The sequence below is a fragment of the Dermacentor albipictus genome, unplaced genomic scaffold, assembly GCF_038994185.2.
Source record: "Dermacentor albipictus isolate Rhodes 1998 colony unplaced genomic scaffold, USDA_Dalb.pri_finalv2 scaffold_24, whole genome shotgun sequence".
In the NCBI taxonomy this organism is placed as follows: domain Eukaryota; kingdom Metazoa; phylum Arthropoda; class Arachnida; order Ixodida; family Ixodidae; genus Dermacentor; species Dermacentor albipictus.
This window is the reverse complement of record NW_027225578.1, coordinates 2,643,025-2,655,926: the sequence shown is the minus strand read 5'-3', so window position 1 is coordinate 2,655,926 and position 12,902 is coordinate 2,643,025. Positions and strand designations below refer to the sequence as shown.

At 41.5% G+C, this 12,902-nt stretch overlaps 1 long non-coding RNA gene across 1 annotated transcript; it reads right to left on the bottom strand.

Annotated features, from left to right (window-relative positions):
• Positions 1 to 6,013: 6,013 nt before the first annotated feature.
• Positions 6,014 to 11,314, bottom strand: LOC135909076 (uncharacterized). The gene is made up of 3 exons (XR_010566561.2): positions 10,813 to 11,314; positions 9,936 to 10,049; positions 6,014 to 7,596 (listed from the first exon to the last, which is right to left on the bottom strand). It is a non-coding gene; the product is annotated as an uncharacterized lncRNA (long non-coding RNA).
• Positions 11,315 to 12,902: the final 1,588 nt, after the last annotated feature.

The following is a 12,902-nucleotide window of genomic DNA, read 5'->3' as shown; positions in this document are numbered from 1 at the left end:
TCAAAGCACACGTCATGCATTGTATTGAAAATTTTGTCCCACTAGAGCGCGAACTTACAAGATACTATAATCGATGAATCACCCGCGAAATATTTCACGTTAAACGTAAAATTAGTAGGCTGAGGAAAGCTAGGAGGTCTGGTTTAGCCGCTAATTTCACTACTCAGATTTTCGCGTTATCTAAAACATTGAAAAGCAAAATACGCGTTTCCAAAATGCACTAATATGGTACTGCTCTATCCAAGTTCATTAAAACGTCGCCAACAAAATTTTGGCCTTACGTAAATGGTAAACATAGCGATAGAAAGGCTTCTGCTTCAATAGAAACGAAAGATAAGGCGGATCAATTCAATCGCTACTCCCAGTCGATTTTTACAATCGATAATGGACTAGTGCAACATTCCCCGATTATCCAATCTACCAAAAATAAATTACTGGAAACCCCAGAAATAACCGACAGTGGTATACTGTGTCTGCTATTAAACCTGGATGGAAAAAAGAGCTCTGGCCCAGAAGGGATACCGGACGCTTTTCTCAAACAGTATGCAGAACCAGTTAGTAAGTATGTAGGCCTAATATTCGCAAAATCTATCCAGGTTCACAGATTCCTTCTGAATGGAAAGTCGCAAAAATAATCCCAGTGCATAAATCCAATGACATGATGATCCCATCAAACTACAGGCCCATTTCCTTGACTTGTACCGGCTGTAAAATACTCGAGCATATTGTCCTCAAATTCAGCACAAATTTTGTCGAAGACAATAATCTGCTACACCCCAACCAGCACGGATTTCGAAGAGGCCTATCGACCGTAACGCAACTCGTCGTGATAATGCACGACTTGGCCCAAGGCATTAATGAGGCCTCCCAAATCGACATAATTTTTATGGATTTCTCGAAGGCGTTTGATCGGGTTTCCCATGAAAAGCTAGTTATCCTGCTGGTCCGCAAACTTCGGGATGGGCCAATGACTCGATGGATATCAAGCTATTTGTCAGGCCGTCAACAATTTGTGCAATGCAATGAGCACGTTTCTGACACAATAAATGCCACATCCGGTGTCCCTCAGGGATCCATATTGGCACCGATAATATTTTTGTTGCTTATAAATGACTTGGCAGTCAACATTAACGCAAATATTAGGCTATTCGCAGACGACTGCGTACTGTATAGAGAGGTCAAAAGCTACAGTGACCAAATTGAGCTTAACCTTGCCCTGAATGAAGTAGTAAGTTGAAGCTCTAACTGTCAAATGGTGATCAAGTCAGACAAAACAGTTGCAATGTCAATAACAAAAAAGAAAACAAGGTTAGGATTTCCTTACGGTTTTAATAACGTCACGCTCTGAAATGTAAGCCAGTACAAATATCTTGGTGTAAAAATAACTTTTGATCTCAGTTGGGCAGTTCACACGGAAGCTATAACCACGAAAGCAATGAAAAAAATTTTTTTCCTTAAGCGGACGCTGCGGCACGCTGACCGTGACACTAAGTTTTTAGCGTACACCACACTTGTCCGACCGATTCTTCAATACGCCAATATGATCTGGTTCCCCTTCACAAGTAGCGGTATCAGCATGCTTGAAAACCTGCAGCGCAAAGCGATCAGATTTATTTTTAACCGCTTTCGACGCCTTAATTCCCCGACAGAATTGCTACGCCGTGCAGGTTTCCCCTCACTCCAAAGTCGAGCTGAAATTCACCGCCTGAAGCTCTTATACCATCATAATTTTTTCATTCGTCATGTGATCATGCATATAACCCCGAAGTTCTAGATAGCTTGTCTCAGCGTTAGGCGGTCTGTAGATAGCTCCTACAAATATGCAGCCTTTCTGCAGCTGTACTTAGCCCCACACAGCCTCAATTTCTGGCTTATCTGGTAAAACGGTGCATCGTAGTTCTTTCTTAAAGAAAAGTGGCGACACCTCCACCTCTAATGCCCCTATCTCTGCGCACCATCACATATCCGGGTGGCCATACTTCATGGTCTAAGATATCCAAGTGAAGCCACGTTTCTGTGACAGCAATAATGTCAGGTACAATTTCTAAAACAAGAGCTTCGAATTGGTCTATTTTATTTGCAAGACTTCGTGCGTTCACATTCAACAGGGTTACTTCTGTCGACTTCGAGAGACTCTCTTTTGTAAGGCGTCCTTCTCTTCGTTATTTTGGACTGCAACTAAATCTTCGCGGTCACTATCCCAAGCAAAAAGTTGACCATTTATACGCACTTTATCGTAGACTAGCGACACCCTTTCCTGCCTATCCCGGTATTCTTCCGTTCAATACCATAGCTTCTTTCTTATTTCTCGAATATTAAGAGAAAAATCTTCACCGATAGAGAAACCTGAGCCCTTGAGCATCGTGCAGTGCTTAAAACTTTGTCTCGGCAGTTTAAGGAATATGGGTCTTGGTCTAGAAGTATCAGTTTGTCTCTTTTTACCTAGGCGGTGGATTCTTTTGGTTCCCTTGGTTTTTATCTGAAGTATACCATCTAAAAGCTTCTTTTCGACCAATGAAATTAAATAAATTATGGGGTTTTACGTGCCAAAACCACTTTCTCGTTATGGGGCACGCCGTAGTGGAGGACTCCGGAAATTTCGACCACCTGGGGTTCTTTTAACGTGCACCTAAATCTAAGTACACGGGTATTTTCGCCCCCATCGAAATGCGGCCGCCGTGGCCGGGATTCGATCCCGCGCCCTCGTGCTCAGCAGCCCAACACCATAGCCACTGAGCAACCACGGCGGATCTCGACCAATTCAAGAAGCATGTCTGTTGTTTCGTTTTGTTGTTCTTCAAAACCATGTATGACAAGGTTGGACCGACGGCTCCGGTTTTCCAGATCCTCGACTTTCTTTTCCATAGCCATTTGGTTTTTTTTCTAAGTTAGATATTCGTTTATTGTTCTCTGAGATCTGTTTTTCAATGCCAGCTATATTTTCAAGTTTCTTGTCAATTGCATTAAGTCTAGTGTTTGTTATAAGTTTTTCTTTCTTAATTTCTTGAGTATCCCTTGCACTTAGCTTTAACTGTTCTGCTATGCCATCTAGTGTAGGGCCTGGATTCAATTCAACATCTCCACCCAGAAGTAACAACATGCGCAAGAAAACAAACAATTTGCAAAAGGGTACGCGAAGCAACCGTGGGCACTTTTATCGCTTGCTTGAGTGAACACCGGCGAGCGCTTTCGTTAAAGTTAAATTGAATTCTTGTGTTTTGCCTGCCAACACCGCGCCATGATTATGAAACACGCCTTGGAGGCAGACGCCAGGGTAATTTCGACCACCTGTGGTTCTTTAACTTGCACTCAATGCACGAATTTTTTTTTTATTTCGCCCTTTTCCGTGCTTTTGTTCCCTCTGCTGTTACCATATTGGCCATTCTTTCGATGACTCTCGCTATTTCTGTGTCTCTGTGCACCATTCACTGCTTTTCCGCTTATTGTTCATTCCCATCCTCTTAATTCTGTCCTCATCTCTCCGCTACCTTTTGCAAGCACAGCTATCTGTGCACTGTTCTTTTCTCTGCGCTACAGAAACATCCAGGCTATATCTCCATCTCTTTGTTCTTGCTTCGTGTTCATGCCGAAGCGCGTTTGGACGATTCTGCCAGAAACAGAACGAGAAACTATGATAACCGTGAGTGGGTTCCATACTTATACCACATGTAATACCCGTCCTGTTTCATGCTCCATCTGGAAGGATCACAATAAAAAAACTGTTGCTAGACGGTCTCCTGCGTGTAACGACCTACAGTGGAAGTGTGAAGCACAAGATAAAAAACCGAGCGGAAGTGCTCTGATTGTGGCTATAGCTTCGGACCTTCTACATCGCCCGTGCAATGCTTTCAGTTTATTAGGTGAGCCCCTGTTCCAAGAACCCCTAGAGGTGGCCAGGGATGGAATTGGAGCTGGCGTATATTTTACTATAACTCCTCTTTCGTCCATCTGCGGCATATCACTATGATTGGATAAGGCTTTTGCCACTGACAGAGGAATGTCCAGAGACACAATTTATGTGGCAACCTTGGCTGCTCTTGTTGCTGTTACTTGCCCGTTTCTTTTTTTCCTTTTTTCGATCAGTCGAATATTCCCTGCCCCTCTCTCCTGGGTATGTCCGAAGATCACGGCCCATTACGTGAGATAAAAATACAAAAATACTCATGCGAGATATAAAGCAATGGAAAAGCTCAATCTGTCAGTGATAAAAAGAAATAAAACAAAGACTGACGCAAAAATAGGACGAGTCAAAGATCTTATATAGACGGCGCTCAACGTATATAATTTTCGCAACACTACGTCGGACCTACCTGAGAACTCTGATTTAGGCGCGCTATATAAACTGAGCTGAAAGCCGATAGCAGTGCTTTTAATACACTCGAGCGAGTTTTTTCAGTTGTTAATATAGTTCAGCAAACCAAACGTTAATTATTTACTGTACTATTTCATGCTTACACAACTAACTCAACATACTCTGAAATAGAAGTCATCAAGTTTTCATTATCGTAGATATGAAAGAGCGGTTGCGCGTTTGGCGGGATTAATCAGCGTGAGCTTGACTTCGCAGGTCAATCCGTATCATGGGATGCTATCTTATGATAACTTTAAGAAACCATCGTAAGACGTATAACTTAAGGTTTAATGAGTATGAAAATGCATCGAATAAAAGAAGCCGATTGATGTAGACGCGAGAAAAAAAAAAGAAAGCCGCCGTAGAGACGTGGAGGCTTTGGTGTTGTGCTGCTAAGCCCTAGGTCGCGGGATGACATCCTAGCTGTGGTGGTCGCATGTCGGTGGGGGCGAAATGCAAAAGGACCCGTGTGCCATGCATTGGGTGCACGTTAATGAAACCCACGTGGTTAAACTTAAGCCAGAGTCCTCCACTACGGGATGCCTCCTAAGCATATATAATAGTTTTGGCACGTAAAACCACGTAATTAAATATAAAGAAGCACCTACTGCGCTCCTGCTGGCTTTACTATACCGATTCTTCCGCGCATGAAGTGCACACTCACATGAAAATCTGAGAGCATACATGCGATATGTGCAAATTTGCCCGTCATGTGCACCGCACCGTGCATCCTGTAGTTCTTATTTATTTATTTGAGTACCCTAAGGGCCCGTTAGGGCATTACATCGGGGAAAGTTCAAGTAATTAGTTATTATTTTTTTTACTCAACATTGCTCCGCCATCTCTTGGATCCTGAGGAGACCACCCTTACAAAAATTTTTAATGTGTTTTTTTAGAAAGTCTTTTGAACTTTCTCTATAGAACTTTATTGTGTTTATTTTGATTGCCTATAGAATTTTCCTATAGAGTTTCAAAAGTTATTTGGCCACCGCATTCTTATAGGAACTCTAAAGACACATTTCTATAGAACATTTCTATCGAGTTGCTTTAGAGATGCTAAAGACAAATTTCTATAGAATATTTCTATCGAGTTCCTTTAGAGATGCTAAAGACAAATTTCTATAGAACATTTCTATCGAGTTGCTTTAGAGATGCTAAAGACAAATTTCTATAGAATATTTCTATCGAGTTGCTTTAGAGATGCTAAAGACAAATTTCTATAGAATATTTCTATCGAGTTCCTTTAGATGTGCTAAAGACAAATTTCTATAGAATATTTCTATCGAGTTTCTTTAGAGATGCTATAGGCAAATTTCTATAGAGTATTTCTATCGAGTTCCTTTAGATGTGCTAAAGAGAAATTTCTATAGAATATTTCTATCGAGTTTCTTTAGAGATGCTAAAGGCAAATTTCTATAGAATATTTCTATCGAGTCCCTACAAGCAAATGCCTATAAAAGCTAGGCCGATGTGTGTAAAGTACTTGCAATTTACCAAAGTTCTACTGTAGGCAATAAGGACTACAGTAAATGCAGTGGCAAAATAATTGGTGCTACAACCACAAAGTATTCAGTTTGAAATGTTTATTGCACTTCAGACTAGATACATGCTTCATATATGTGACATACACACTTCAGACTAGAACTTGCAACATGCAAACTGTAGCTGCCAACATGCTTCTCAGGTCAAGCTGGTGGTGCAAACACACGAAACATGAGGTAAAAGAATCAGTGGCAGACTTGATTACAGTTGACACCTCGCAATAACAGGCTTGACTAGGACAAGAAACCATACCATTAAAACTGCAAAAGGAGTGCCTGTTCCAGCAGTGCACATTAAATGTTTGGATACTAAAGCCTGAAAATAGACTGATATGAATGTGCACTGCAGTGTTGTGTCAGCCTGACGAAACGACACAGCATTTTAGTCTGAGCAAAAATAACACTGGCAGTCGCTGCAAAAATGTGGCAAATAATGGCTTTCACAGATAAGTACACCATATACCGAAACCACACAGCATTTTAGTCTATGTTTATGTGTAAAATTAGCACTGGTAGGCCCTGCAAAAATGTGGCAAACAGGGGTTATCATAGAGCAGTACAGCATATATCGTAAAAAGTTTAAAAGCTTGTATTTCGTTGTAAGGGAAACAATTTTGAGATCAGAGCCAATATTCTAATTAGGGTGAGAAATACAAACCAGACCGACACACGCAATGACTAAAAAAGAGATCTAGCTCAGGAGCTCCTATGTAATGCACATGAACAGTAAAATCATTTTTCTCGGCAACTATGCAACCAAATTTGATGAGGTTTGATACATTTAAAAATGTTTAAATTATAGTTTTTACATTAACACCATCAATTTTTATTAAAATTTGCTGAAAATAGCAAAACTTGAAGGAAAAGGACTTAGTTTGCAACTGTAAATAAAAAAAAGAGCTAGCACAAGTTCGTTAATTCTGTAAATTTTCCTACTCAAATACATCCAAAATACAGAAATACTTTTGAGACAACCACAGCACTAATTTGAATTAAGTTTGCGGCATTTGAGAATTCTACCTGTTGCAGGAAGGACTATTTGGCAGGTTTAAGAAAAATAACACCACGAAGCTTACTAATGCTCGTCTCTGTGCCAGAAAGAGATATCATAGTTCTGCAGACTCCATCTGCTATGTCTAAAGTCAACAAACTGTATATATGAATTTACAGCTAGCATGAAATTGTTGCAACGTTTGAGAGTTTCGCGCATCTACTCATAAATTAGTGATTGTATATTAGAGCAGCATATGGTATCTCTAATTTGACAGATTAAATTATGGTATTAGGTCCAACAGAAATGTGATCTCATTTTTTTGTTATATAAGATTTGTTAACCTTACTGCTCTGTTTCTTCAAAATTTACAGTTTCCATGAATTCGTGCTACGTGAATTATGCTTTTTCAAATAACGTTTACTTTGATGCAACAATATTTCTTTATTTTACCTGACTCCTTGCTAAAAAAACTGCACAGTATTCATGAGATATGAATAAATAAATATTAAGTGAATAAGTAAACAAATAAATATTGCGGTTTGTCTTATCATTCCACCACCAGCATGAACTGTAGGGAGCTTTGGCTACTGCCCACATGGTTGCAAGTTCATTCTTACATGACCACCTGCTATTTCACTTCCCAGGAACGGAGCGAGGAAAGGCTAGTTTTTGGCCTCATTTGGTCCGTCTAGTAACGGCGACGGTGGAGCCTGGAAAATAAAATTGAAATTAATTTTCAAAAGGTGTAATGAACATTCAGTCATAATGTATTAGCAGGCACAAACATGCCACAAATATCTATATAGTTGTAGCATTATGCTAAGTTTCATTTCAGTATTTCAGAAAAAAATTATAACAGAAAGGTGGCAGAACGCCCCACCTCCCCACCACTCTGCCAAACAGTGGCAGTTCTTTTGAGAATCACTTCTGAGAATATTTTTACTTTCCCAAGATTCGGTGACATCAGCACTGGGCCAATGTGCCTGGCAGTAGAATATCATTGCTGATGACAAAAAGCATCTCCGAACGACAACAGCCTAGTCACACATTAATCTCATCTTGCAATGACAACACATTCCCATTTATAACATAAGCAAGCAGGAACACCCATGAGCTAAGAGTCCTATACAGATGTCACACTATGCATAGAAAAATTTTTTTTTGAAAAGGGAATGACCTACTGGCTTCTATTGCTGAGCGGTAGACAAAATTAATATTCCATCCGCTATTAGCCATAGTTGGTATGTACTATGCTTAATATGCGAATAATAAATTTCTCGCATGGAGCTTGGGCATCTAAGTATGCATTGTATGGGGAACAATAATGTTTTAAGTTGTTTTCGCAAACTATGATGGATAACTGCCAATTTGTGGTATTTGGAACACAGTCGCGGTGTCACTGTCAGATACAATGGACACAGTATATTCGTGCTTTTTGAGTTATTGAAACAATTAGTTTCTAATCTAGTACGGGTATGTACACTGATATGTATCCTAAACGCAATGATAAGACTGCCCAATTGCAATTGAAATGTTAATTCAGTTTTAATTAAAAAGGGTCCTTCTTGCAACCTGGCATGTAAAAAACAGAAAACAAAAATTATACTAATCAAGTAACTTTGAAAACTGATTGCATAACTGCTCTATAGGTCAAGCAGAAAATTTAACAAGAAATAACGTGCATAAAACTAGTTGCAACAAACAAATTTGTTACTACGAAGGTTTCGGACAATTCAGTAAACAGATTGTGACCCAGTCTTTTTATGTGGCATTCCTCAGCGATGTTGTTGGCCAATTGGTTGCCGCAGCTGAACAAAACAGATGAACAGTCTAAATCAGGTGCGCAGCCCCAGTCCCATCGGTGCATGGTCAAGTGGGACGAACATACTGATCCGGGGAGTGAATTATGGTGCTGTCTTAGGTATGTGTTGAGGCACCGGCCAATCTGTTGCATGTACATTTGACCAAATATACACATGATCACAAGAATAGACTACACTACCCCTGACAGACAAGACAAATTTAGTGGTATCTAAGCAAGCCTTTCTTTTCAGGGTGCCATATGCACAGCAGTGTGCAAGAGAACTGAGAAAGGCAAGCAGGCAAGGGAGGCTTGCTCGGTGAAAGATACCACCAAATTTGTCGTGTGTCACAGGCAGTGAGTGCACTGTATCCCTTTCACATGTGGTCAAGCGTACATACGGCAAACTGGCCGGTATCTTCTCATGTGTATAAGAGATCCAGTATGGTCATCCAACTTGGCCGTACATTTCCACAACGGGGCTTCATGTTGGATTACAATCGTTCATCTGTTTTCATCCACCGTAAAAACTGACAAGTGAAATCGATGAGGCATACCACATATATAGTAAGAGATGTGGGTGAGCCCCCATATTTAATGCAACAAACAAAAAAGGCATCCTATGTAGGTCAACAAGGTATCCATATCAGTCTGTGCCTATGTACTACAGAAGTAAATGCAGCTTAGTAAATACTGACCTTCATATTAATTTTCAAGAAATTAAAGCTCACCAAATGTGTATTTTGCAGTGGCCGTTACTATGGGAACAGAGAAGTAACTGTAAAGATATCAATGATAAACAAAGATGTGCACACTACGTGCTTAGACCTGTGACATATTTAGTCCACTACCCTTCGAATTCCTACATGCACAGAAAACTGCACGAGATTCTAGCACAAACAGAAAAAAAAATATGCAAATAGGGGTACAGCATAGGAAATAGCTTTCAAAGAATAAAACCCCAATAAAAAATCATAAATACACTATGTACAAAGCAAAAAATATATGTAACTTGCAGGTAAGCAACTTACGCAAAAGAAATACTAAACATCAGGAATGGTTGGGTATAGTTTTATACAGAACACAATCATGTGGGCATAATGGCTATGCACACTAATAGGTAGCAAGTTCAATAAGGTTGCATAAATATTTAGTCTCTTTAGTATGCTGCATTAAGTAATGTGTCGACAAACTTCACCATGAATGACACCAAGCCCCCTTTTTGGAACACGTACATTTCATACACACCTGTCATGACGATCCAGATCACACGCCATGCTGCTGCAGCCATATATCCACAGGGTCGGCATTTCTTGGGGCTCCTCGATCTTGTAGTTAATGTTGTGGGTCACGGCCTCGCCACTACAAAATCAATTCTATGTTAGCTTAAAGCAGTGGCACAATAAAGCTGTGATATCGTGAAAACATGCAATCAGCACCTAAAAGAGTCACGAAAACAATGTCTGCACTAATGTGGTAAGAGAGCAAATGCTCGAAATCATCGAATGTCATGACAATGCGGACCTCTACATCAAATAAAGTTTTGGACGCACCGCAGCAGCAGATTACAATCTAAACTTAATGTTTTTTTTTTTCCATTACTTAGTATAGGCAACGTTCCCCTGTCATGCTTAGTTAAGTCAGTTATGTCAACACATCTTGCCTTGGAAATAAAGCTGTACTAGTAGCAAGCTGTGATTGGCTTACATTTTTTTCTTAGAACTGTTCGTTAGCCAAAAACCTCGTAAGCAGAGATTGTGCACAACGTCGAAGCATTTATAAGTGAGGAAACGTCATTGAAGAAAGAATCGATGAAGAGGTAGACGGGTCGTTACTATGCAACTTTAGCAGACAGGCGGGAGCTCACGCACAACTGCACAAGGCGAACACGATTTCCGAAACTTTTCTCAGGGGAAGCAAACGCTTATCAGGATTATCAATTCCGCACTGTGGCAATAGAGTTGCGTACACAATTCTTACAACCAGCGCGTAGCAAGCATCAGCACAGGGTTCACTGTTGTCGTGGGTGTTCCACTTACTACGTTCGCAAGGCACTCTATACACACACGGGAAGCACACACAACACGGATGAACGCACGTGTAGTTGGCGAGCACGATTGCTTACCGTTTCAACAGTACGACGAGGTCGAAAGGCACTCTCCAAGTTTCCAGTGATGCGTCTGCGATGTTACTTGCAGCAAACAAGCCACTGGGTAGTGGACGAGCTGAGGCGCGCTAATAATACGCATTACTTCTCTGCGCCGTCCACCAAACTTTCCACGAACACAAGCGGAGACAAAGGGAACGCACTCCATGGCATGAAAATCGTTGGTCCACATTTAGCTGGAGCGCCACGCATACGGCGTGCTTACAGCGAGACTCAAGCCATCTTCTGGCACTTTCGTGCTCGCGAACTACGTCTCATTTCATTACAGCAAACCTAATAACACACGGTCAAACAAACACATCGACGCAGCTCGCACGACAACCGTTGAAGACGGAGCAATAACAACACGCCGTAGCTTCGTATTCTACCTGTCGCGTTGAATACGAAAATACCGGCGCCGCCAGCGCCGTCTGTATAATAGTGCGGCTGCTGTGGCCTCCGTGATTCCTACAATAATACCCACTACAGCAGGTTTTGTGCCGTTTTGAGCCGGCCTTTGAGCCGAACTACATACATATGTTGCTAGACAAGAAGAAACATTGACATGCTCATATTGTGTGCTATAGTTTAAGGCAGAAATAAATTACATGCAGTATTCTTGCTTTTGAATCGCTTATGCCACATGTAGTCAGCAAAAAGCATGGCCTTCAAGATCTCGACAATTTACCCTGTGTAAGCTATCGCTGCGGTGTGATTTTAACGATTTCAACCTCGGTCACTGGCCTTAAAACCCTAACTGACTTTATGCGCAGCCGTTACCTGCAGTGCCTGTGCCCTCACTTCGTTTCTCATTGAAGTAACTTCCTGCTGTCGTTTAAATGTAGCCCAGAAATTGTCGACACAACCTCGGAGGTACACGTGTGCAGTGTGTGATGTTTCCGTGCGCTTGTGTCCGTCGCACAGCAACGTATATACGATGATGTTTAATTTTACCCGTGAGGTACAGGTTACGCTTATGTGTTCCCTATCTTGCTTTCGTGGCGATGCGCTTATCATGCGCGGATCGCGCTCATGTGGTCTGTGGCTGTTCAAGATTCCTTGAAAAAAAAAATCGTTTCTGCAGCGTGCATTTGAGTGGTATGTGCCAGAAATTTGCGGCGGCGTTCGATCTGTTTCCGCCCCAAGTGCTGCAGTCACTGCATGCCAGCAAATAGATATGACGCGATTGCTAAGGCGCAGTTTTGCTTAGTGTTTCTTGGTATACATCTTTGTGATTTACCTGCATATGCGATATAAACCACAATGCGCGCTTCCGTTATATTTCTTTGGTTTTCCTAATTTCGATTAGTGTGATGTTTGCCTTGGTCAATGAGTGTCTTTTTAACGATGCTCTTACTTGATAGTAAAAAACCTCTGAAATGCCGATTGCAAGAACCAGCGTCTTCCAGTGCCTTCCAGTGTGAAACCAGCGCGTTCTTCTTTTTTCTTTTTCTTTCTTTTTTTTAAGCACTGGATCGCACTGGGTACGCTGGCGCTCGCTGGGACTCACTCGAGACCAGTGAGAACGCTGGATAAGAGCTGGGTCACACTGGAAGAGACGCTCGCATTGGAAACGGCGCTGGTTGTGTTTGTGCCGCGCTGGCTCCAGCACGCAAGGACGAGCGCTGCTGAATATTAAATGCTTTATACAATTTCATGGTTTGATACTAGTCTCTTGTCCTAAATAACGCTATATCTTAGGGTCATAGAACTATTTCGTGTCGCAGCATGGAATAAAGGTGCGTGAGCTGCCTTGTTTATTCGTGCACATGTGACACTGAAAATCACTTTCGTTTTTTGCATTTTGCCTTGTGACAGGGCGGACAGCTAAATTCTTTAACGAAACCACGCATAGACGGAGGACGCCGCTATTTTAGTAGTTCGCACGTAACGTATGACTGGGAGTTATCGCCATTGTCGCAGTGTTGTGGAGTGGACATGAAATCCAGAAGTCGTTCAGACGCGCTCGAACGGACCCCGAGTTCGATGCCTACCGTTGCTTGATATTATCGCATCGATAACAAGGCTGAGGCGATTCGTGCGCTTCCACTTTCCCTATTGTACTAAAA